The sequence below is a fragment of the Bombina bombina genome, chromosome 2 (assembly GCF_027579735.1).
Source record: "Bombina bombina isolate aBomBom1 chromosome 2, aBomBom1.pri, whole genome shotgun sequence".
NCBI lineage: Eukaryota > Metazoa > Chordata > Amphibia > Anura > Bombinatoridae > Bombina > Bombina bombina.
In genome coordinates, this window is record NC_069500.1 from 90,883,913 (window position 1) to 90,911,033 (window position 27,121).

Consider the following 27,121-nt stretch of genomic DNA (forward strand, 5'->3'; position numbering starts at 1 on the left):
CACTGACGCTTCAAGAAAAACAAAGATTGACTGTCATGCAAACATAGACATTTGCTTATTGTAGAATTCTACAGTATAAGGGCAGAGGGCGCTAGAGAAACTCTGAGATGGAATGGACAGCTTGTGCGCAGAGAATGAAAACGTAAAAGTTAATAGGCTTGAAAGCTTTCACTTCAAGTAATTATCAGATTTTTTTCTGCGGCCTTGCAATAAAAATAGTTGGAAAAGGTTTGGAATGCATTACCACCTTGTTTTTCAATAGTCAAACTGCCACCCCCGCTTGCCTTATTTGAAGGAGCCAATCAGGACTTGCTTTTTGAGAAGACAAGCCTATCACAGTCAGTTATTATGTTAGCAGAATCACCATTGTTTTACAGTTCTTTATCTGAAGCCAATTAAGGATAGATATGGTTAGGCTTGTCAAGTCAGCCATGTGCACTTCCAGTTGCCAGAGTTGAAAAACTCTTATATTTTCATATTTAAATTACAGTAAAAACAGACAAAATAAATTTTAAAAAAGTGTATTGCAAAGTTGCTATATTACACGCAATTAAAGGCCAGGTTACAAGTGGAGTGCAAAATATCGCTTTCACAAGGGTGATATTTGCACTCTACTTTGTAATACCAGCGCGCTCCAATGGGAGCCTTGTTCTCAAGCCGTCAAACACGGCATAAGAACCTAGCACAGCAAAGGGGGTAAGTAGTGCAACCAGGGGCGTAACTAGAACCCACAGGGCCCAGGTGCAATAATCTAAGAAGGGACCCCCCACCCACCAAAAAAAATGTGAATAATAATGTCAAAATAAAACTTTCATGTTTTAGATAGGGCATGCAATTTTAAACAAATTTCTAATTTACATCTTTTATCTAATTTGATTTGTTCTCTTGGTATCCTTTATTGAAAAGGCTCAGAAGCAGCAGCAGTGCACTGCTGGAACCTATGTGCTGATTGGCGGCTGTGCATATATGCCTATCGTCATTGGCTCACCCAATGTGTTCATCGAGCTCACAGTAGTGCATTGCTGCTCCTTAAACAAAGGATACAAAGAGAAAGAAGCAAATTTGATAATATAAGTATAGTTGTTTAAAATTGTATGCCTCTGCACTCTAACTTCCACAGAGTCAGCGACCATTGTGCCAGATCCAAATATATATATACATTTAAAACAAAGCATATATATATATAGATATATGTATGTGTATATATATACCTATATACAGTATCTCACAAAAGTCAGTACACCCCTCACATTTGTGTAAATATTTTATTATATCTTTTCATGTGACAACACTGAAGAAATGACCCTTTGCTACAATTTAAAGTAGTGAGTGTACAGCCTGTATAACAGTGTAAATTTGCTGTCCTCTCAAAATAACTCAACACACAGCCATTAATGTCTAAACCGTTGGCAAAAAAAGTGAGTACGCCACTAAGTGCAAATGTCCATGTGGGCTGTCCATGCTCGGCAACCATCAAACCTAACAGAACTGGAGATGTTTTGCAAGGAGGAATGATCAAAAATACCTTTATCCAGAATCCAGATACTCATTACAGCAGTGACGTGCAGTGACGTCAGAGGCTGATGAGGCAGTGGCTAGGATACGCCTTCATTCTTTAGATATCCTTTGTTGAAGAAATAGCAATGCACATGGGTGAGCCAATCACATGAGGTATCTATGTGCAGCCACCAATCAGCAGCTACTGAGCATATTTAGATATGATTTTCAACAAAGGACATCAAAAGAATGAAGAATTAGATATTAGATGTAAATTGGAAAGTTATTTAAATTTGCATATGGGTTTCATATGGGTTTCATGTCCCTTTAAATGGTGTCTTGGAAAACTGGTCAACTTAGTAAACATCTGATTTTAGTCTAAAGGATTGTAACAGAAACACTTGCCAGATAACAAAATGCTTGCTCTGATTATGAGATCTAGAAATCCATGCCCATTAAAATATGTTTAAAACATACTTTTTACTTTAATGCTGCAAATTATGCTTATAGATTCCTTCATTACATAAGGGATGAGAGTCAGAGGGGGAGAAAGAGAGACAGAGAGAGAAAGAGACCATGGGGGAGAACAACACATAAGGAGAGAGATGGATAGATAGAGAGAGACACACACACACACGCAAGGGGGGGGGGGACCACTGCATTTTAAAGTAATAAAACAGCAGAGCTACAGAGAGTTCAGAAAATTAGTCTATAATTTAGTGTGAAGTACAGAGGCAAGCTGCTAAGTTAGTGGGTGTAAAGTTTGAGTAAACAAAATACAAAAACGACCCTGCTGTAAAAGAGTAAAAAAAACACTAAACCACATTCATTAAATGATCATTTTCACTAACAGAATCCCTTTCAGTAAAATCTTACTTTAATAAGATGTGGGTGAAACACTGCTCTCTGTGCCTCTCTCCTGCTCTGTAAGGATTCAGGAAGTGACAGTGGCACATTCCACTGCACTTAGGAGGGGAAGAACAGAACTCTCTTTTTCACTTTAGCAAAGCTAGCAGGTTCACAGGACAGCAACAAAATATATGAAAGTTGTTTTTTTCCGTTTTTGTTTTGTTTTATATGATTTAACATCCAGCCCCAACCCTATGTTCCACTTACTAATGCCTCTCGCTGGATTGGTTCAGCCCAAATAGGACTGCCTCAAATAAGCAGTTAATGAGCCATGCAATGATCTTAACCACTTGCATCCAGTAGATGGCGCAGCATGTTGTGTAATGGTGGGCAGACCTGCTTGTGCCTCTCCATTGCACAACATATAGCTGTAAGAAAAAAAAATGCTGGGGGAAAAAAATTACAATTTTTTTTTTAAAGCCAATAAAAAAATATATATTTTTGCCCATATGAGAGGTGAAGCACTGCCTCACCTGCCTCTAGTGACTGCACATCACTGCATTACAGGCTATAGGAAGCATCTAGAGGCTGCTATTTCTGCTAAAGGTGGCTCCACTAAATATTGATGTTGGGGTGCCCAAAATTATGCACCTGTCTAATTTAGTTTGGATGTATATTGCACATTTTCTGTTAATCCAATAAAAGTAATTTCACTACTGAAATATTAGTGTCCTTCAGTTATTTGATAGATCAAAATGAAATTGCTGATCTAAACACCCAATTATTTATAAATGAAAATCATGGAAATTTATGTTTTAAGTTTCTTTTTTTTTTAATTTACGAGAAATTTATTTTTTTGTGGATTTAATTTATTCAGCGGAAAATGGCTGTTTTTATTTTATCCCTCCCTTTCTAGTGACTTTTCTGTGGACTTCCACATCTTGGGTATTTCTATCCCATACGTCACTAGCTCATGGACTCTTGCCAATTACATGAAAGAAAACATAATTTATGTAAGAACTTACCTGATAAATTAATTTCTTTCATATTGGCAAGAGTCCATGAGACCCACCCTTTTTCTGGTGGTTATGATTTTTTGTATAAAAGCACAATTATATTTCCAGTTTCTCTTTTTTGTATGCTTTTTTACTCCTTTTGTATCACCCCACTACTTGGCTATTTGTTAAACTGAATTGTGGGTGTGGTGAGGGGTGTATTTATAGGCATTTTAAAGTTTGGGAAACTTTGCCCCTCCTGGTAGGATTGTATATCCCATACGTCACTAGCTCATGGATTCTTGCCAATATGAAAGAAATGAATTTATTAGGTAAGTTCTTACATAAATTATGTTTTTTGTTGTGCTTAAGTTGTTGGGTCCCCCTGCGGGGTGGACCTCCCGGGCCCGGTCGCAGTTGCGACCTCTGCATCCCTGGTGGTTCCGACCCTGAGTGCCACTTTTAACCCTTAAAAACTGCTTTGTGCAGTTATTTTTTATTTTTAAAAATGCTAATTTTTTTAAAAAAAATTTTTTTTACATTAAAACATACTTTATTTGGGGGCCAATTGTGACACTTTATGAAAATTAACCAGAGATCTGATCTCCCGAAATGTTACATAAATAAATTGTTCTAGTTAACTCAAAACCAGTGAGTGCTTTTGCATTTGTTGGATTGTTGTGATGATATAGCACCCTGGCAGCTGAGCTTAAAAATGTATATACATACATATATACACATATACCTTATCCCTTTAAGTACATTTCAGCCCCCCCCCCCATTTTTATCATTCACAAACTTTTTTTTGTTCTTAAATCTAGTAATTTATCATTATAACTGAAATACTTTATTTCCATATTATTTTCATGTGTTTTGTTATGCAAGCTATCAAGCAATAATGACTTCAGGTCTCCAAAAGTGCTAAATATTTCAGTAGTATATATATACAGTATATATATATGTATTACCAGATTGTGCATTATGTTTAACACAAGACCAAGATAACGTAACCTGCTCTATAAATTGTGTTCCATTAGTAATCAAGCCCAAAATGCTTGATTATGTATTTTTTTTAATGTACTTTCATTATTTATGAAAAGAAACTTTTACATTTTGAAGTTAAAGGGCCACTAAACCCAAAATCTTTCTTTCATGATTCAGATAGAGAAAAGAAATTTAAACAACATTACAATTTACTTCCATTATTTATTTTGCTTCATTTTTTAAATATCCTTAGTTGAAGAAAATGCAATGCACATGGTGAGCCAATCACACGATGCTTCTATGTGCAGCAACCAATCAGCAGCTAGTGAGCATATCTAGATATGCTTGTCATCAAAGAATATCAAGAGAATAAAACAAATTAGATAATATAAGTAAATTAGAAAGATGTTTAAAATTGCATTCTCTTTCGAAATCATAAAAGAAAAAATGTGGGTGGCATGTCCCTTTAATCTTCTTGGAGCTGAAAAAAGTTCAGTTTTCTCAATAAATGTAACCTTTGGTTGCAGGTGCTATTAGAAACTTTAGTCTGTAAATTTGTATATTTTTTAAACATACTATAATGTTAATATTTATTAAAATGCATTGTCTATCTGAATGATGAAAGTATCATTTCATATTAGGTGCCCCTTTAAATAACTTCTACTTTATGTCATAAGAATCTCTTTTATTGATTCAGACAGTTGAGAAGAGGTAATAAAATCATTATTTCCAGATCTAAAAGTAATAACATAAAACATTTAAAAAAAACAGAATTTATGTTTACCTGATAAATTACTTTCTCCAACGGTGTGTCCGGTCCACGGCGTCATCCTTACTTGTGGGATATTCTCTTCCCCAACAGGAAATGGCAAAGAGCCCAGCAAAGCTGGTCACATGATCCCTCCTAGGCTCCGCCTTCCCCAGTCATTCGACCGACGTAAAGGAGGAATATTTGCATAGGAGAAATCATATGATACCGTGGTGACTGTAGTTAAAGAAAATAAATTATCAGACCTGATTAAAAAACCAGGGCGGGCCGTGGACCGGACACACCGTTAGAGAAAGTAATTTATCAGGTAAACATAAATTCTGTTTTCTCCAACATAGGTGTGTCCGGTCCACGGCGTCATCCTTACTTGTGGGAACCAATACCAAAGCTTTAGGACACGGATGAAGGGAGGGAGCAAATCAGGTCACCTAGATGGAAGGCACCACGGCTTGCAAAACCTTTCTCCCAAAAATAGCCTCAGAAGAAGCAAAAGTATCAAATTTGTAAAATTTAGTAAAAGTGTGCAGTGAAGACCAAGTCGCTGCCTTACATATCTGATCAACAGAAGCCTCGTTCTTGAAGGCCCATGTGGAAGCCACAGCCCTAGTGGAATGAGCTGTGATTCTTTCAGGAGGCTGCCGTCCGGCAGTCTCGTAAGCCAATCTGATGATGCTTTTAAGCCAAAAAGATAGAGAGGTAGAAGTTGCTTTTTGACCTCTCCTTTTACCAGAATAAACAACAAACAAGGAAGATGTTTGTCTAAAATCCTTTGTAGCATCTAAATAGAATTTTAGAGCACGCACTACATCCAAATTGTGCAACAAACGTTCCTTCTTTGAAACTGGATTCGGACACAAAGAAGGCACGACTATCTCCTGGTTAATGTTTTTGTTAGAAACAACTTTCGGAAGAAAACCAGGTTTAGTACGCAAAACCACCTTATCTGCATGGAACACCAGATAAGGAGGAGAACACTGCAGAGCAGATAATTCTGAAACTCTTCTAGCAGAAGAAATTGCAACCAAAAACAAAACTTTCCAAGATAATAACTTAATATCAACGGAATGTAAGGGTTCAAACGGAACCCCCTGAAGAACTGAAAGAACTAAATTGAGACTCCAAGGAGGAGTCAAAGGTTTGTAAACAGGCTTGATTCTAACCAGAGCCTGAACAAAGGCTTGAACATCTGGCACAGCTGCCAGTTTTTTTGAAGTAACACAGACAAGGCAGAAATCTGTCCCTTCAAAGAACTTGCAGATAATCCTTTCTCCAAACCTTCTTGAAGAAAGGATAGAATCTTAGGAATTTTTATCTTGTCCCAAGGGAATCCTTTAGATTCACACCAACAGATATATTTTTTCCATATTTTGTGGTAGATTTTTCTAGTTACAGGCTTTCTGGCCTGAACAAGAGTATCAATGACAGAATCTGAGAACCCTCGCTTTGATAAGATCAAGCGTTCAATCTCCAAGCAGTCAGTTGGAGTGAGACCAGATTCGGATGTTCGAACGGACCTTGAACAAGAAGGTCTCGTCTCAAAGGTAGCTTCCATGGTGGAGCTGATGACATATTCACCAGGTCTGCATACCAAGTCCTGCGTGGCCACGCAGGAGCTATCAAGATCACCGATGCCCTCTCCTGATTGATCCTGGCTACCAGCCTGGGGATGAGAGGAAACGGCGGGAATACATAAGCTAGTTTGAAGGTCCAAGGTGCTACTAGTGCATCTACTAGAGTCGCCTTGGGATCCCTGGATCTGGACCCGTAGCAAGGAACCTTGAAGTTCTGACGAGAGGCCATCAGATCCATGTCTGGAATGCCCCACAATTGAGTAATTTGGGCAAAGATTTCCGGATGGAGTTCCCACTCCCCCGGATGAAATGTCTGACGACTCAGAAAATCCGCTTCCCAATTTTCCACTCCTGGGATGTGGATTGCAGACAAGTGGCAGGAGTGAGTCTCCGCCCATTGAATGATTTTGGTCACTTCTTCCATCGCCAGGGAACTCCTTGTTCCCCCCTGATGGTTGATGTACGCAACAGTCGTCATGTTGTCTGATTGAAACCGTATGAACTTGGCCTTTGCTAGCTGAGGCCAAGCCTTGAGAGCATTGAATATCGCTCTCAGTTCCAGAATATTTATCGGGAGAAGAGATTCTTCCCGAGACCAAAGACCCTGAGCTTTCAGGGGTCCCCAGACCGCGCCCCAGCCCACCAGACTGGCGTCGGTCGTGACAATGACCCACTCTGGTCTGCGGAAGCTCATCCCCTGTGACAGGTTGTCCAGGGACAGCCACCAACGGAGTGAATCTCTGGTCCTCTGATCTACTTGTATCGTCGGAGACAAGTCTGTATAGTCCCCATTCCACTGACTGAGCATGCACAGTTGTAATGGTCTTAGATGAATTCGCGCAAAAGGAACTATGTCCATTGCCGCTACCATCAAACCTATTACTTCCATGCACTGCGCTATGGAAGGAAGAGGAACAGAATGAAGTATTTGACAAGAGTTTAGAAGTTTTGATTTTCTAGCCTCTGTCAGAAAAATCCTCTTTTCTAAGGAGTCTATTATTGTTCCCAAGAAGGGAACCCTTGTTGACGGAGATAGAGAACTTTTTTCTACGTTCACTTTCCACCCGTGAGATCTGAGAAAGGCCAGGACAATGTCCGTGTGAGCCTTTGCTTGTGGAAAGGACGACGCTTGAATCAGTATGTCGTCCAAGTAAGGTACTACTGCAATGCCCCTTGGTCTTAGCACCGCTAGAAGGGACCCTAGTACCTTTGTGAAAATTCTTGGAGCAGTGGCTAATCCGAACGGAAGTGCCACAAACTGGTAATGCTTGTCCAGAAATGCGAACCTTAGGAACCGATGATGTTCCTTGTGGATAGGAATATGTAGATACGCATCCTTTAAATCCACCGTGGTCATGAATTGACCTTCCTGGATGGAAGGAAGAATTGTTCGAATGGTTTCCATTTTGAACGATGGAACCTTGAGAAACTTGTTTAGGATCTTGAGATCTAAGATTGGTCTGAATGTTCCCTCTTTTTTGGGAACTACGAACAGATTGGAGTAGAACCCCATCCCTTGTTCTCCTAATGGAACAGGATGAATCACTCCCATTTTTAACAGGTCTTCTACACAATGTAAGAATGCCTGTTTTTTTATGTGGTCTGAAGACAATTGAGACCTGTGGAACCTCCCCCTTGGGGGAAGCCCCTTGAATTCCAGAAGATAACCTTGGGAGACTATTTCTAGCGCCCAAGGATCCAGAACATCTCTTGCCCAAGCCTGAGCGAAGAGAGAGAGTCTGCCCCCCACCAGATCCGGTCCCGGATCGGGGGCCACCATCTCATGCTGTCTTGGTAGCAGTGGCAGGTTTCTTGGCCTGCTTACCTTTGTTCCAGCCTTGCATTGGCCTCCAGGCTGGCTTGGCTTGAGAAGTATTACCCTCTTGCTTAGAGGACGTAGCACTTGGGGCTGGTCCGTTTCTGCGAAAGGGACGAAAATTAGGTTTATTTTTGGCCTTGAAAGACCTATCCTGAGGAAGGGCGTGGCCCTTGCCCCCAGTGATATCAGAAATAATCTCTTTCAAGTCAGGGCCAAACAGCGTTTTCCCCTTGAAAGGAATGTTAAGCAATTTGTTCTTGGAAGACGCATCCGCTGACCAAGATTTTAGCCAAAGCGCTCTGCGCGCCACAATAGCAAACCCAGAATTTTTCGCCGCTAATCTAGCCAATTGCAAAGTGGCGTCTAGGGTGAAAGAGTTAGCCAATTTGAGAGCATGAATTCTGTCCAAAATCTCCTCATAAGAAGAATCTTTATTGAGCGCCTTTTCTAGTTCATCGAACCAGAAACACGCTGCTGTAGTGACAGGAACAATGCATGAAATTGGTTGTAGAAGGTAACCTTGCTGAACAAACATCTTTTTAAGCAAACCCTCTAATTTTTTATCCATAGGATCTTTGAAAGCACAACTATCTTCTATGGGTATAGTGGTGCGTTTGTTTAGAGTAGAAACCGCCCCCTCGACCTTGGGGACTGTCTGCCATAAGTCCTTTCTGGGGTCGACCATAGGAAACAATTTCTTAAATATAGGGGGAGGGACGAAAGGTATGCCGGGCCTTTCCCATTCTTTATTTACAATGTCCGCCACCCGCTTGGGTATAGGAAAAGCTTCGGGGGGCCCCGGGACCTCTAGGAACTTGTCCATTTTACATAATTTCTCTGGAATGACCAAATTCTCACAATCATCCAGAGTAGATAACACCTCCTTAAGCAGGGCGCGGAGATGTTCCAATTTAAATTTAAATGTAATCACATCAGGTTCAGCTTGTTGAGAAATTTTCCCTGAATCTGAAATTTCTCCCTCAGACAAAACCTCCCTGGCCCCCTCAGACTGGTGTAGGGGCACTTCAGAACCAATATCATCAGCGTCCTCATGCTCTTCAGTATTTTCTAAAACAGAGCAGTCGCGCTTTCGCTGATAAGTGGGCATTTTGGCTAAAATGTTTTTGATAGAATTATCCATTACAGCCGTTAATTGTTGCATAGTAAGGAGTATTGGCGCACTAGATGTACTAGGGGCCTCCTGTGTGGGCAAGACTGGTGTAGACGAAGGAGGGGATGATGCAGTACCATGCTTACTCCCCTCACTTGAGGAATCATCTTGGGCATCATTTTCTCTAAATTTTGTGTCACATAAATCACATCTATTTAAATGAGAAGGAACCTTGGCTTCCCCACATACAGAACACAGTCTATCTGGTAGTTCAGACATGTTAAACAGGCATAAACTTGATAACAAAGTACAAAAAACGTTTTAAAATAAAACCGTTACTGTCACTTTAAATTTTAAACTGAACACACTTTATTACTGCAAATGTGAAAAAGTATGAAGGAATTGTTCAAAATTCACCAAAATTTCACCACAGTGTCTTAAAGCCTTAAAAGTATTGCACACCAAATTTGAAAGCTTTAACCCTTAAAATAACGGAACCGGAGCCGTTTTTAAATTTAACCCCTTTACAGTCCCTGGTATCTGCTTTGCTGAGACCCAACCAAGCCCAAAGGGGAATACGATACCAAATGACGCCTTAAGAAAGTCTTTTCTATGTATCAGAGCTCCTCACACATGCATCTGCATGTCATGCTTCCCAAAAACAAGTGCGCAATAGAGGCACGAAAATGAGGCTCTGCCTATGATTAGGGAAAGCCCCTAGAGAATAAGGTGTCCAATACAGTGCCTGCCGGTTATTTTACATAATTCCCAAGAATAAAATAATTCCTCAAAGCTATGAAGTATAAAATATGCTTATATATCAATCGTTTTAGCCCAGAAAAAGTCTACAGTCTTGAAAGCCCTTGTGAAGCCCTTTTTTTTTTTTTTTCTTATGTAATAAAAATGGCTTACCGGATCCCATAGGGAAAATGACATCTTCCAGCATTACATCGTCTTGTTAGAAATGTGTCATACCTCAAGCAGCAAAAGTCTGCTCACTGTTTCCCCCAACTGAAGTTAATTCCTCTCAACAGTCATGTGTGGAAACAGCCATCGATTTTAGTAACGGTTGCTAAAATCATTTTCCTCTTACAAACAGAAATCTTCATCTCTTTTCTGTTTCAGAGTAAATAGTACATACCAGCACTATTTTAAAATAATAAACTCTTGATTGAATAATAAAAACTACAGTTAAACACCAAAAAACTCTAAGCCATCTCCGTGGAGATGTTGCCTGTACAACGGCAAAGAGAATGACTGGGGAAGGCGGAGCCTAGGAGGGATCATGTGACCAGCTTTGCTGGGCTCTTTGCCATTTCCTGTTGGGGAAGAGAATATCCCACAAGTAAGGATGACGCCGTGGACCGGACACACCTATGTTGGAGAAATAAATGTCTTTAAAATCTATAGAATATCACAGCAAAATATTTTTTAATACAGATTGTAGATGTCACTCATATGTATAGAAAAGAACTTCCTATGTTTATTTTCCGTTTTAATGTAAATGTTAAAAACAAATTCAAATCTTAAACCAGTTCATAAATTAAGTGTGATGAGATGCAGTGTTTTCTAGTGTCTGGAGAGAAAGTTTAGTTTCTGAAAATTACAAGTAAAAACAGAAAACAAAGAGATGTACTCAAATTGTTTACATCAGACTGAGAATATAAACTCTGTCCCACTCTTTCCACTCAAATAAATGAAGGTTATACCATAATAAATAACATTATTTAACTGCAGTTACAAATAAATGTAATCTGCTTTAGATTAGCATGTATTTATTAATTAAACTTTAAAGTTGAGTTTGTGTGCATAGTTTAGAAAAAAAAACGAACAGTGAAAAGCAAGATTCAAAAAAACTAAATATTTAAGCCAACATTCTGAAAATGAACATATGCTACATAGTTTATTGAGATGGTTTAGGAGAGTAAATTATTCCTATTGTTAGTGCACATGGGTTCAAATTCCACTATTGAAGTATGAAAGAAAATAATGAAACATTCAAATATACCAAAAACATGCACAAATCAGTTAGCATAAGAAAAAGAGTGCTAGCTTTACATTAAAAAAGGATTTCTTCAAGATCAGTTTAAAAAATACTTACTTTACTTCCAGATTTTGTTCTCACTCAATGTAAAGAAGCAAGGAAATCATTATCTCTAGTTCAACACTTAAAGGGACACTCAGGTTAAATTACATTTTCATGATTCAGATACAGCATGCAATTTTAAACAACTTTCCAATTTACTTCCATTAAAAAAAATGTGCACAGTCTTTTATATTTATAATTTTTGAGTCACCAGATCCTACTGAGCATGTGCAAGAATTCACAGACTATACGTATATTCATTTGTGATTGGCTGATTGCTATCACATGGTACAAGGGGAGTGGAAATATATATAACTTTAAAATTTATTATAAAAAAATCTACTACTCATTTGAAGTTCAGACTAAGTGCTATTGCATTGTCTTGTTATCTTGCATTTGTTGATTATGCAAATCTAATGTGTTGACTGGTCCTTTAATGGAAATTCGCAATTCATAACAGGTACCGATGAGCAGAAATTGTATTTTTATATTTTTTTAGTTGAGTAGAGCACAACGTTGCAACAACATTCCATTAAGTGAGCATATTTTTTTATACTTTTGAGTTTGTGAGTGTATGCATTATTGTTTTTCCTGATGTAGTAATCGTAAACATGACATATCAAAGAAAGCTGTGTTTCTTATTTCTACCCTCAAGTATTCCTAACAGAGAAGAGTGTGAGAGTTTCACAGCCTAGGTTAGACCACTGCTCTCAATCACTGATTCACCTCAAATTGCTAAAACCTTAGATTCTGGCTTGTTAGGGACATATGATGGATGGAGTTGAGCTTCATTGAGTTAAACAGAGAAAATGTATTACTGTGACCAAAATACTAAAAGTATGCCACAGTAAAACAAAACAGATAAACTGTGTATGAAATAGTTATAATAAAATAGTTAAAATAAAAAGATGGTACCATAATTATCAATTCCCTCTTCATGCAGAATAGTTTATTTTCTATTTTTTAATGTAAGATGTACATTAATTGCATATGACTTTTAATATCAATGGAATATATATCTGTGTTTTTTTATGTGTTTATTATTCTCTGTTGTAATACTGCCAAATATTAAATTCAGGAAAACATAAAACAAAAATCTGTTTCCTATATATTTACTTCATTAATATATCTGATACAAGCTTGAGAAATCAAGTGAAACATAATTTCCATTTTTGCTCATGTAAAAGATCAATAATATTTGTGCGTACAGTTGTGGTACATAGGAAACAACTGTACGCCTACAGGGGTACTTGCTACAAAAAGATTGAGAAACGCTGGTGTACAGTACACAACTAGGCACATTATTCATGTTTAAAAGAATGACAAGCAAAAAGATAGTAGGGGACGTTTGTTTGACAAGCTGTAATCCAGGATAATACTGCACTTTTGTAGCAGCTTCACTAAGATAATAGTTTAAATAAACTACTGGATTTTATCAGTAGTGTGGGAGTTACAGTAAAGAAAAATAAGTTTCTTATTCTGTCAGATGTTCCTCTCAGCGTGAACACTATCCTCAGATAACCGACGCTTGAGAGTAAACAGAATAAAACCGCTTTGGAAATGGATTTCAATGACCGAATATGACGAGGTATCTTTATTCAGCGCTACAGAACTTTTTGGCGCTATACAAATAAATGGTAATAATAATAAGAATGCCCAATGAATTACTGAGCACACAGTTTCTGGGGTGGAAAAATAACATGAAATATAATTAACATATGCCGACTGACTTCTATTCATGCACTTTAAACATATAGGCGTCAATTTAAAGGGACACTCAACCCAAAACGGCTTTTAAATCATACATATAGAGTTTAAAACAATTATTATTTTTAAAAGTTGCCCAATTTTCAACAATATTAAGTTAGCATGTAAAAAGAATTACTATGTTTGTTTCTGTTGTTCAAAAATGTCCGCCTGCCCCCTCCCCTATTTCGTCTCAAGTGCATACCCCCCAACCTTCCCGATTTTCGCGGGACAGTCCCGATTTTAGGGTCCTGGGTTGCTAGCTTTTTTTTTTTTTATTCTGTTGGGCCCATACTCAGAAGCAGCTGGCTTTGCTCTGACAGGGTTAGATACCTGTTAGATTCCCTGTGGAAAAGGAATGGTGTGTGGGTTAAGCAGGAGTAAGAAGGCTGTATACACTCTGACCACGGGTAATGGTGACCTCTCTAACCTACTTCTGGTAGTAATGATGTCTAACCCCTGGTGATAATACTAGCATGCCTTCACTTTTATACAATGGGCAGTCCTAATACCAGGGTAACGAACAGTGGCAGCCGCAGACTGCCAGCTAATGTGCTTGCCAACCCCAGGACCACATACAATGAATTACATATACCCATATATGATGTAGTGTGTGTGTCTATCTGTATCCATAACTGTGTGTGTGTATCTGTATGTATAAGTTTATGCTATGTAGTGTGTGTATGTGTCTGCATGTATAAATGTAAGCTATGTAGTGTGTATGTGTATCTCCATGTATAAGTGTGTATCTGCATGTATAAGTGTATGCTATGTAGTGTGTGTCTGCATGTATAAGTGTATACTATGTAGTGTCTGTGTATCTGCATGTATAAGTGTATGCTGCATGTATAAGTGTATGCTATGTAATGTGTGTGTGTATCTGCCTGTATAAGTGTATACTATGTAGTGTCTGTGTATCTGCCCGTATAAGTGTATGCTATGTAATGTGTGCGTGCATCTGCATGTATAAGTGTATGCTATGTAGTGTGTGTGTATCTTAATGTGTAAGTGTATGCTATGTAGTGTGTGTATCTTCATGTGTAAGTGTATGCTATTTAGTGTGTGTGTATCTTCATGTGTAAGTGTATGCTATGTAGTGTGTGTATCTTCATGTGTAAGTGTATGCTATTTAGTGTGTGTGTATCTTCATGTGTAAGTGTATGCTATGTAGTGTGTGTGTGTATCTGCATGTATAAGTGTATGCTATGTAGTGTGTGTGTATCTGCATGTGTAAGTGTAGGCTATGTAGTGTGTGTGTGTATCTGCATGTATAAGTGTATACTATGTAGTGTGTGTGTGTATCTACATGTATAAGGGTATGTTATGTAGTGTGTGTGTATCTGCATGTGTAAGTGTATGCTATGTAGTGTGCTACTGTGCATGTTTGCTGACTTTAAAGACCAGAATCTAGAATATTAATGGGGGAATGCAGAGAGCAGTTTTAAAGAATTTATTATTAAATGTCCAATTAAGATAAAAATATTTCGCAATGTCTTTGCAAAGGCTTATTAAATACATAGCTAACATAGCCATACCAGTGGTTTGAGCTTGTGTTTGATTTGCTGCCTGTGTATTAAAATATATGACATTATTTAGAATTTTATTTATATTATTTTGGTCTTATGATTTGTTAAGCCCCGCCCACCACATTTCAATTTTTTTGCGGGGGGGGGGGGGGTGTCCCTCTTTTGAATTTTGAAATGTTGGGAGATATGCAAGTGTGTTCTCGCATTCACTTTTCTATTCTACATGCTCCCCACATTTGCGCATGCGCAATGTGTACCGTGTACTGAGCGGTTACTTTCTGTTCTGGTTTCAAAAGTACCGCCTTGACAAAAATTGACGCATTGCGCATGCGCAAACACCAGGAGCATGTAGAATAGAAAAGTGAATGCGAGAAGACACTTGTGATGAAATAAGGGAGGGGGCAGGCGGAAAAATTGGGCTACATTTACAAATAATAATCATTTTAAACTCTATATGTATGATTTAAAAGTCATTTTGGGTTGACTGTCCTCTTAACAAGGGCCGAATGGCCCTTGTACCCCTTGTTTCTGCCCGATCCTTCAGGCTCACCAGAAACATAACTTGTCCGCTGCCTCTGAGGCTGCGGTCTTCAATCCGTCCGATCCTATACGATTGGGCTGATTGACACAAATCTGCAGGGGGCGGCATTACACAAGCAGTTCTGGTGAACTGCTTGTGTAATGATAAATGTTGACAGGGTATGCTGTCAACATTCAGCGATGTCTTTCAGACATGATACGCTGCAGCGGACAGACATTGGTAAATCTATCCCAAAGTATTATCTTTATGTGAGAAAATTATATAGGTTCTTATGTTCAAATAGTGACCCATTTATAAAATGTGTTGTGCTCTGAATATTTTTATCAAAAATGTATTAAAAAAAAGTCTGAAATCCAAAGGAAAAAAATGTACACTATTGCCAGGGTTTAAATTCTCAATCAAAAATGTAACAACAAAAAAAAGTGCTGAGATCACACATAAAATAAATAATCTACTAACCAGCTAATTTCACAGATCACAGGGGCAGTTCCCTGGATCACCCATTTTTACCTACAGCCCGGTCTGTTCCATGCCCTATGTAGCTCTTGACCCCGTTTGACAAAACTACACCCCATCCAACTGGTGATGATATCAGAGATTACTTAAAGGGACAGTAAAGCCAAAATTATACTTTCATGGGTGTGCCTTGGTGGTCAATGGGTGTATATGGGTGGTTTGTGGGCCTGTGTGATCAGTATGTGGGTGGGGCTAGTGACAGATTTGCAAATAAGGATATATGTCTGTCTCAGAGGGACAGAGCTCAGACTTAGGGACTGTCCCTGTCAAATAGGAGATTACTCCTGGGGGGTCCCCTTCAGACGCAGATCCTGAGGACCACCCCACACGGCAGTTTCCTTCCCAATAACTAGCTGAGGTTGGAACTACCGTAATGTCACCACCAGAATGAAACCCCATATTTGAAAGCAGCAATCCTTATATTTCAAATGAGCGGCCCTGTATCTGTGCAAGTGCTATTTTGGGGATTCTGGTGATTTTTAAGAGGCCTGTATTACCCATTCACCAAACAAATATAACATCCATATCAAAGAGTGAGGTCCTACAATTCAAATAAGGGGTTTGGTTCCCTTATAGTTATCAAGTGATCATCATAGTAATAATGATTATCTGGCTGCACAAATATGAACAATTACAGAAATCAAAATTAATGGGGGAAAAAGTTAAGTGTCAAAATAGGTTATATTTTTTGAAAATCAACATAGGGTGATTTTTGCTACAACTACTTTATGTCTGGTGTTTTTTTCTTTTTATTTATTTATTTTTTTAAAATTTTTTATTTACTACACTGAGTGAGTTTGGACACCTCTCTGGGGCAGGTTTGGACAGGTATAGGAGCATTCACATATTGTCACAAAGGGTTAATCCATTGTTCTGGGAAATCAGAATTGTATGTATGAAATGGCTCAGCAGTGAAGGGGTTAAAATAAGTATACTGCTATGTAAATTTCACTCTGGTATTGACACCTTTTAAACACATACCGCTGCCAGCTTCTGAGCACGCTAGGAAGAATGTGAAATAGGTGTCTAGTCAATTGCCTGCCCCGGCATTATTTACACATGAATATTAACATTGGCTTATAAATACTTTATGGGTTTTTTTTATTAACAAGGAAATATTTATTTTTCTTGTTTAAAAGCTGTTACAAATACTCATTCATCATAACGCTATGATGTGTTTAGCTGAGTACAAGGGCAAACTGGCAGAAGATAATGCAGGCGCTAGTCAAGGAGACTGTTTACAAAGTATTTAAGAAATCACAAGTGACACTTAGCCTTTAGGCAAAGAATGGTTTGGATATTGTGGCTCCCATGTCATTTTGATGGTGACCTAGCAGTGACATGGTCAAGTGAACAGGAAGTCCTTTGCCTCTATTTAGGAGAATATACAGATGCAAGAATAGTATGACTCCCATAAATCTTAATGGTTTACATTAAACTTTCATGGTTCAAGGGTTCTCTTGGTACCCTTTGTTAAAAAACACAAAACTAGGCTCAGGAGCAGCAATCCACTACTGGGACCTAGCTGATGACTAGTGGTTAAACACATATGTAGGCTGACCATATTGCCGCTTTAAAAAGGGACGCATATGAAAAATACATATGTCAGGGTTGTTTAAAGAAATGTTTTGAATAATGTTCTATTATAAGAACCCTGACATATGTATTTTTCATATGTGTCCCTTTTTAAAGCGGCAATATGGTCAGCCTACACATATGCCTCTTTTCATTGGTTTAGCAGATAATCAGATGTGCCCCAGTAGTGCACTGCTGCTCTGGTGCTGATGTTAAAGAATTGTTTTACCCCTTTGTGGGCTTTAAACACAGTTATATGCAAGCAATAATACAAATTATCTAATACACTAGATCATTTTCCTTTTTTTTTTTGCACGTATGTCCCTTTAAACACTTACGATTAGCAACAACAACAAAAAATCATTGGCTGATAGGGACACTTACATCAGACTTGCCTGTTGAAAGAAGCAAACCACAAAATGAAATTTAAAAAAAAAGCGAGAAGAGAATAATCCACTTAAAAATATATTTTTAAACATCAACTTTCAAAGGGGAAGAAACTGAATTTAAATTGAATATAGAAGGAAATAAACGTGTTTGCTCAAATAAATAAACACATTTTATAAAACACCCTCTTTTAGTTATTAAATAGAAATTACGTTGACAAACTGATACAGAATTTTCCACGGAACCTGGCTCTAAAAATATAAATAGATTTGAAGGTAAAAAATAATTAACCTTTTTTAATTTAATATAAAATATGTAACTTTTTAATCTTAAAGGGACACTAAACCCAATTTTTTTTCTTTCCTGATTCAGATAGATCATGCACTTTTAAGCAACTTTCTAATTTACTCCTATTATCAATTTTTCTTCGTTCTCTTGCTATCTTTATTTAAAAAGCAGTAATGTAAAGCTTACTAGCTGGTCCATTTTAAGTTCAGCACCATGGATAGTGCTTGCTTACACCAATAAGCAAGCATAATCCAGGTTCTCAACCAAAAATGGGCCGGCTCCTAAGCTAAACATTCCTGGTTTTTAAATAAATAGAGCAAGAGAATGAAGAAAAATTGATAATAGGAGTAAATTAGAAAGTTGCTTAAAATTGCATGCTCTATCTGAATCAGGAAAGAAAGAAATTTGGTTTAGTGTCCCTTTAATTTCCCCACCTGCTATATAGTTATATAGTGACCTTCCAACTGTCCCTGTTTAAGAGGGACAGACCCTAATTCTGAGCTCTGTCTCTCTGAGCCAGCCATATGTCCCTATTTGCATAATTTCCCTTAGCCCCGCCCATAGATCATTTAGACATGCCCACCGACTACTCAGACACATCCATGATCCCTCCCACTATCCACAAGGGATCTGCCCCTCATAACACTGCCCCACAGGTAAAATTTTAAAGGCCCGCCTCAACCTCCTGAGTCCCTAATACCTATCCCCAAATATTGGGTCGCATGATATACACTGAAGACAGTACTCCTGTATACACATGTATGCACACAGCCTGCACATTCATTTTTAGTTAGAGAAGTAAATTGGTTAAACACATAGTTTAAGTAAATATTGGGAGCCGCAGAAATCTGCTGGTCCTGACCGAAAAGGGCAGATGACCCAGTCATCAGCAGCATTTACAAAACCCGTATGTACTTTAACTATGTGTTTACTTTGCAGGTATAAAACAAAAAGTCTTGCAGTGTTGGTAGTGCTAGTAAATTTAGATCATGTCATTATTTTTGCACTATTTTTTCCCTTTAACGGTAGAAGCATTTCGTAACTGTGATAAGCAGAAAAACACATAACAGTCAGAATTTCAGAAATTCTTATCTGCTGAAAAAAACAAGCAAGAGATTTTGATAAATAAAAACCCTGCATTATTGTTTAAATATTGAAGAAACAAAGTAAAGTTTTAGTCTCCAAAAGTAATGGGTGTTGGCGTGTCGTAACTGAGGTTTATTTTAAAGGGATGAAAGATGAAGTCTCAGAACTTTGATTACTATTAGGGGGTCCTAGTCGGCATGGCTTTGTAATCTTTACAGTAAACATGATCACATTTCATCCAAGGGAATGGCACTGAGGTTATTCATCAGCTATAAATACACAGGATATGACTTTTCCATGTATCGAGGCTGTTTTAATTCCAGTATGTAACTGCATTACTGAGTACAGTATCCACTCAGTAAAGAGTTTTTTTTGTTTGTTTCCAACGAAAAGCTGAGTCATTATGAGCAAATGATGTGCAATTATCGGCTTTTTGATGTATGTAGATATCTTTATAATATGTATTTATTATTATTTCTAGAAAACTTTCCTAGCAATAAGCTAAACTCCAGATTTTTAAACCAAGCACTAAAATAGCTGCCCCACGCTCTCATTGGCTTCCGAAAACTAGGTTAATTTCAGTAATGAACATTATTCCATTGCACACATTGGCATTTTACCAATCTCTAGTTATCTCCATCCCTGCACCAGGTGTGCTGTGGAAGGAGTCATATGATTATGGGATGGAGCCTGTGAAGTCTATGAGCTGTTGCTACTGGTTCAGAGGTGGAGTCTAGTCAGTGCAAATTATTACTTAGGGTGTGGTTGGCTATGTATGGCCGTGGTTTTGGTGGCCCATGGTTTTATGTTGTGAAAAATGGACAAGTACTTTGGGGGGGGGGGGGGGAGTGGGACAGGGATTCTAAACCAGGATTGTCCCACGAAATACAAAATGGCTGGTAGCACTGTCATTCCAGTTAAAGGGACATTAAACGCTGAATTAAAGGGACAGTCTATTCCAGAAATGTTATTGTTGAAAATGATAGATAATCCCTTTATTACCCATTCCCCAGTTTTGCATAAGCAAAATGGTTATATTAATATACTTTTTACCTCTGTGATTACCATGTATCTAAGCCTCTGCAGACTTCTTCCTTATTTCGGTTCTTTTGCCAGACTTTCATTTTAGTCAATCAGTGCTGAATTATAAATACCTCTATGGAAGTGAGCACAATGTTATGTATACGGTACACATTACCTAGCGCTGTCTAAGAGGCGGTTTTCAAGGGTTTATAAATTAGCATATGAGCCTACCAAGGTTTAGCTTTTAACAAAGAATACCAAGAGAAATAAGCAAATTTGATGATAAAAGTAAACTGGAAAGTTGTTTAAAACTGCATGCCCTATCTGGATCATGAAAGTTTAATTTTGACAAGACTGTCCCATTAAATTTCCCATTAAGGCCTAGATTACAAGTGGAGTGCAAATATATTAACACTATTGTGCACTAACACTGCTCAAGTTAAATCAATAGAGCTTCTATTTTACATATTACAAGTTGAAATAAGAAAATTTATTAGCGTTCAAGCAAAAGTATAGAGCACATTAACAGCTTAATGTCAGATAGCATGTGCTCTAAATCCCTCATATAATAGACTTTTATGAGGGAGCACTGAAAAACCCAAGATGGCTAAAGGAGTCCTAAGCCAAAGGACAAATAGTGGAGTTCTTCACTAACTTTTAAACTATGATTTTGTATTGAAATATATGTTTCAAATACTACACACATACACACATATATACATATCTATACACACATACACATACATATGTATACACACATACCAATACACGTGCCTAATACATGTGTATTGATATGTATTGTATTGATCTGTGCACACAAACATATATAGATCCACTCACACACATACACAAAATCACACACACACTTGGACATAGAGCCACAAACACAGATCAAAGCACATACACACATACACACAGATCAATGCACACATACACACATACACAGACCAATGCACACATATACACACACACAATCAATACACACATACACACACAGATCAATGCACAAATACACACACACATACACAGATCAAAGCACACATACGCACACACAGATCAATGAACACTCACACACATACACACAGATCAATGCACACATACATACAAACACAAATCAATGCACACATACACACACAGATCAATGCACACATACACACACACAGATCAATGCACGCATGCACACACAAACACACAGATCAAGGCACACACACACACATACGCACACACAGATCAAGGCACACACACACACACACACACAAAGATCAATGCACACATACACAAAGACATACACACATACACACACACACAGATCAATGCACACATACACAGATCAATGCACACACACACATATACACAGATCAATGCACACGCACACACACACACACACAGATCAATGAACACATACACACACACAGATCGATGCACACACAGACATACACACAGATCAATGCACACATACACACACACACACAGATCAATGCACACATTCACACACACAGAACAACGCACACATAAACACACAGATCAATGCACACACACACATACACACACACATCAATACACACAAACATACATAAACACACAGATCAATGCACACACACACACATCAATACACACAAACACACATAAACACACAGATCAATGCACACGCACACAAACACACACATACACACACAGATCAATGCACACATACACACACATACACAAGCACTCAGATCAATGCATACACACATACACACACACACAGATCAATGCATACACACAAATACACACACACACATACACACACAGATCAATGCACACACACATACACACGCACACAGATCAATGCATACACACACATACACACAGATCCATGCCCATGCACATACACACGCACACAGATCAATGCATACGCACACATACACACATATACACACATACACACAGATCAATGCATAAACACACATACACACACATACACAAATACACACAGATCAATGCATACGCACACATACACACATATACACACATACACACAGATCAATGCATACACACACATACACACATATACACACATACACACAGATCAATGCATACGCACACATACACACATATACACACATACACACAGATCAATGCATACGCACACATACACACATATACACACAGATCAATGCATACACACACATACACACATACACACAGATCAATGCATACGCACACATACACACATACACACGCACACAGATCAATGCATACACACACATACACACACACATACACACAGATCATTGCACACAGATCAATGCATATGCACACATACACACATATACACACATAAACACAGATCAATGCATACGCACACATACACACATATACACACAGATCAATGCATACGCACAGATACACACATATACACACATACACACAGATCAATGCATACGCACACATACACACATATACACACATACACACAGATCAATGCATACGCACACATACACACATATACACACATACACACGCACACAGATCAATGCATACACACACATACACACACACATACACACAGATCAATGTCCATGCACATACACACGCACAGAGATCAATGCATACGCACACATACACACATATACACACATACACACAGATCAATGCATGCGCACACATACACACATATACACACATACACACAGATCAATGCATACGCACACATACACACACAGATCAATGCATACGCACACATACACACATGTACACACATACACACAGATCAATGCATACGCACACATACACACATACACACAGATCAATGCATACGCACACATACACACATATACACACAGATCAATGCATACGCACACATACACACATATACACACATACACACAGATCAATGCATACGCACACATACACACATACACACAGATCAATGCATATGCACACATAAACACATATACACACATACACACAGATCAATGCATACGCACACATACACACATATACACACATACACACAGATCAATGCATACGCACACATACACATATACACACAGATCAATGCATACGCACACAAAAACACATATACACACATACACACAGATCAATGCATACGCACACATACACATATACACACAGATCAATGCATACGCACACATAAACACATATACACACATACACACAGATCAATGCATACGCACACATACACACATATACACACAGATCAATGCATACGCACACATGAACACATATACACACAGATCAATGCATACGCACACATACACACATATACACACAGATCAATGCATACGCACACATACACACATATACAAATTCATCTTGTGATTGTTAACAGTGCCTGGGAGCACTAAAAAGAGATGCAAACACTCAAAGCCAGATGCATAGATCGGTTCCCTGGGTGGGTAGTCTGTATTTTGTGATGAAAATAAATGCTAATTCTGTAACTGGTTGCTATAATACCATGCTACCATATACTGCTCTTATCGACACATAGGGGTAGATTTAACAAGGGCCAAATGGCCCTTGTTTTTGCGCGAGCCTTCAGGCTCGCCGGAAACAGCAGTTATGAAGCAGCAGTCTAAAGACCGCTGCTCCATAACTTGTCCGCTGCCTCTGAGGCTGTGGTCTTCAATTAGCCCGATCCTATACGATCGGGCTGATTGACACCCCCTGGTAGCGAATCTGCAGGGGGCGGCATTGCACAAGCAGTTCTGGTGAACTGCTTGTGTAATGATTAATGCCGACAGCATATGCTGTTGGCATTCAGCGATGTCTGTTAGACATGATACCCTACAGCGTATCATGTCGGACAGACATTGGTAAATCACATACACACATATACACAAATACACACAGATCAATGCATACGCACACATACACACATATACACACATACACACAGATCAATGCATACGCACACATACACACATATACACAAATACACACAGATCAATGCATACGCACACATACACACATATACACACATACACACAGATCAATGCATACGCACACATACACACACATACACACATATACACACATACACACAGATCAATGCATACGCACACATACACACATATACACACATACACACAGATCAATGCATACGCACACATACACACATATACACACAGATCAATGCATACACACACATACACACATACACACAGATCAATGCATACGCACACATACACACATACACACGCACACAGATCAATGCATACACACACATACACACACACATACACACAGATCATTGCCCATGCACATACGCACACAGATCAATGCATATGCACACATACACACATAAACACAGATCAATGCATACACACACATACACACATATACACACAGATCAATGCATACGCACAGATACACACATATACACACATACACACAGATCAATGCATACGCACACATACACACATATACACACATACACACAGATCAATGCATACGCACACATACACACATATACACACATACACACGCACACAGATCAATGCATACACACACATACACACACACATACACACAGATCAATGTCCATGCACATACACACGCACAGAGATCAATGCATACGCACACATACACACATATACACACATACACACAGATCAATGCATACGCACACATACACACATATACACACAGATCAATGCATACGCACACATACACACATGTACACACATACACACAGATCAATGCATACGCACACATACACACATACACACAGATCAATGCATACGCACACATACACACATATACACACAGATCAATGCATACGCACACATACACACATACACACATATACACACATACACACAGATCAATGCATACGCACACATACACACATACACACAGTTCAATGCATACGCACACATAAACACATATACACACATACACACAGATCAATGCATACGCACACATACACACATATACACACAGATCAATGCATACGCACACATAAACACATATACACACATACACACAGATCAATGCATACGCACTCATACACATATACACACAGATCAATGCATACGCACACATAAACACATATACACACATACACACAGATCAATGCATACGCACACATACACACATATACACACAGATCAATGCATACGCACACATAAACACATATACACACATACACACAGATCAATGCATACGCACACATACACATATACACACAGATCAATGCATACGTACACATAAACACATATACACACATACACACAGATCAATGCATACGCACACATACACACACAGATCAATGCATACGCACACATACACACATATACACACAGATCAATGCATACGCACACATACACACATATACACACAGATCAATGCATACGTACACATAAACACATATACACACATACACACAGATCAATGCATACGCACACATACACACATATACACACATACACACAGATCAATGCATACGCACACATACACACATATACACACAGATCAATGCATACGCACACATACACACATATACACACAGATCAATGCATACGTACACATAAACACATATACACACATACACACAGATCGATGCATACGCACACATACACACATGTACACACATACACACAGATCAATGCATACGCACACATACACACATACACACATATACAAATTCATCTTGTGATTGTTAACAGTGCCTGGGAGCACTAAAAAGAGATGCAAACACTCAAAGCCAGATGCATAGATCGGTTCCCTGGGTGGGTAGTCTGTATTTTGTGATGAAAATAAATGCTAATTCTGTAACTGGTTGCTATAATACCATCCTACCATATACTGCTCTTATCGACACATAGGGGTAGATTTAACAAGGGCCAATGGCCCTTGTTTTTGCGCGAGCCTTCAGGCTCGCCGGAAACAGCAGTTATGAAGCAGCGGTCTAAAGACCGCTGCTCCATAACTTGTCCGCTGCCTCTGAGGCTGTGGTCTTCAATTAGCCCGATCCTATACGATCGGGCTGATTGACACCCCCTGGTAGCGAATCTGCAGGGGGCGGCATTGCACAAGCAGTTCTGGTGAACTGCTTGTGTAATGATTAATGCCGACAGCATATGCTGTTGGCATTCAGCGATGTCTGTTAGACATGATACCCTACAGCGTATCATGTCGGACAGACATTGGTAAATCTACCCCATAATAGCAGTAAGCATTGCTAAATACAACTTTAGCTTAGTTCAGGGAAAAGGGTGAAGATAAAATTATTTGGACAGTTTATTGTTAAAAATGTACCTTGGATATAAAAGAAATAGCTATTTCCACAACTAACAATGTCTAATATATTAAAAACGTATGTAGACAAAATTGCTTTTATTTACAAATAAGATATGAAAGCTGCTTTTTGCTAAGTAATCTAACAGGATTTATGTTTAGTCACAAAAACACAGGTTACTTTGGTAACAGAGAATAACTGCACAAATGCCAACTCATTTATTTTGATTTTAAAATCTTTTAAGTTTGCCAAATTTCCAACTGAAATGCTGCCTCCAATCCCTAAAACATGTTGCTCACTGAAAAATGACTTTACATTTGCTGTACCAAACAATGCTGTGTCAATAGTTCACATTCATCATAGCAGACACTGGAGCATCTGTAAAATGTTATTCCATTGTGCAATTAAATTTTATTTCATAATATTCGCCGTCTACACATTTGCATAGATTCCAGAAGAAAATTCTAAGATGTTGGCCAGTGTATTGACATCCTGATAAATCAACCTT

At 38.5% G+C, this 27,121-nt stretch overlaps 1 protein-coding gene across 1 annotated transcript in view; it reads right to left on the reverse strand.

The window, feature by feature from the left end:
- Nucleotides 1–27,121, reverse strand: part of CCBE1 (collagen and calcium binding EGF domains 1) — a 638,868-nt gene that overhangs the window by 508,689 nt on the left and 103,058 nt on the right. The gene's annotated exons all lie outside the window — the stretch shown is intronic.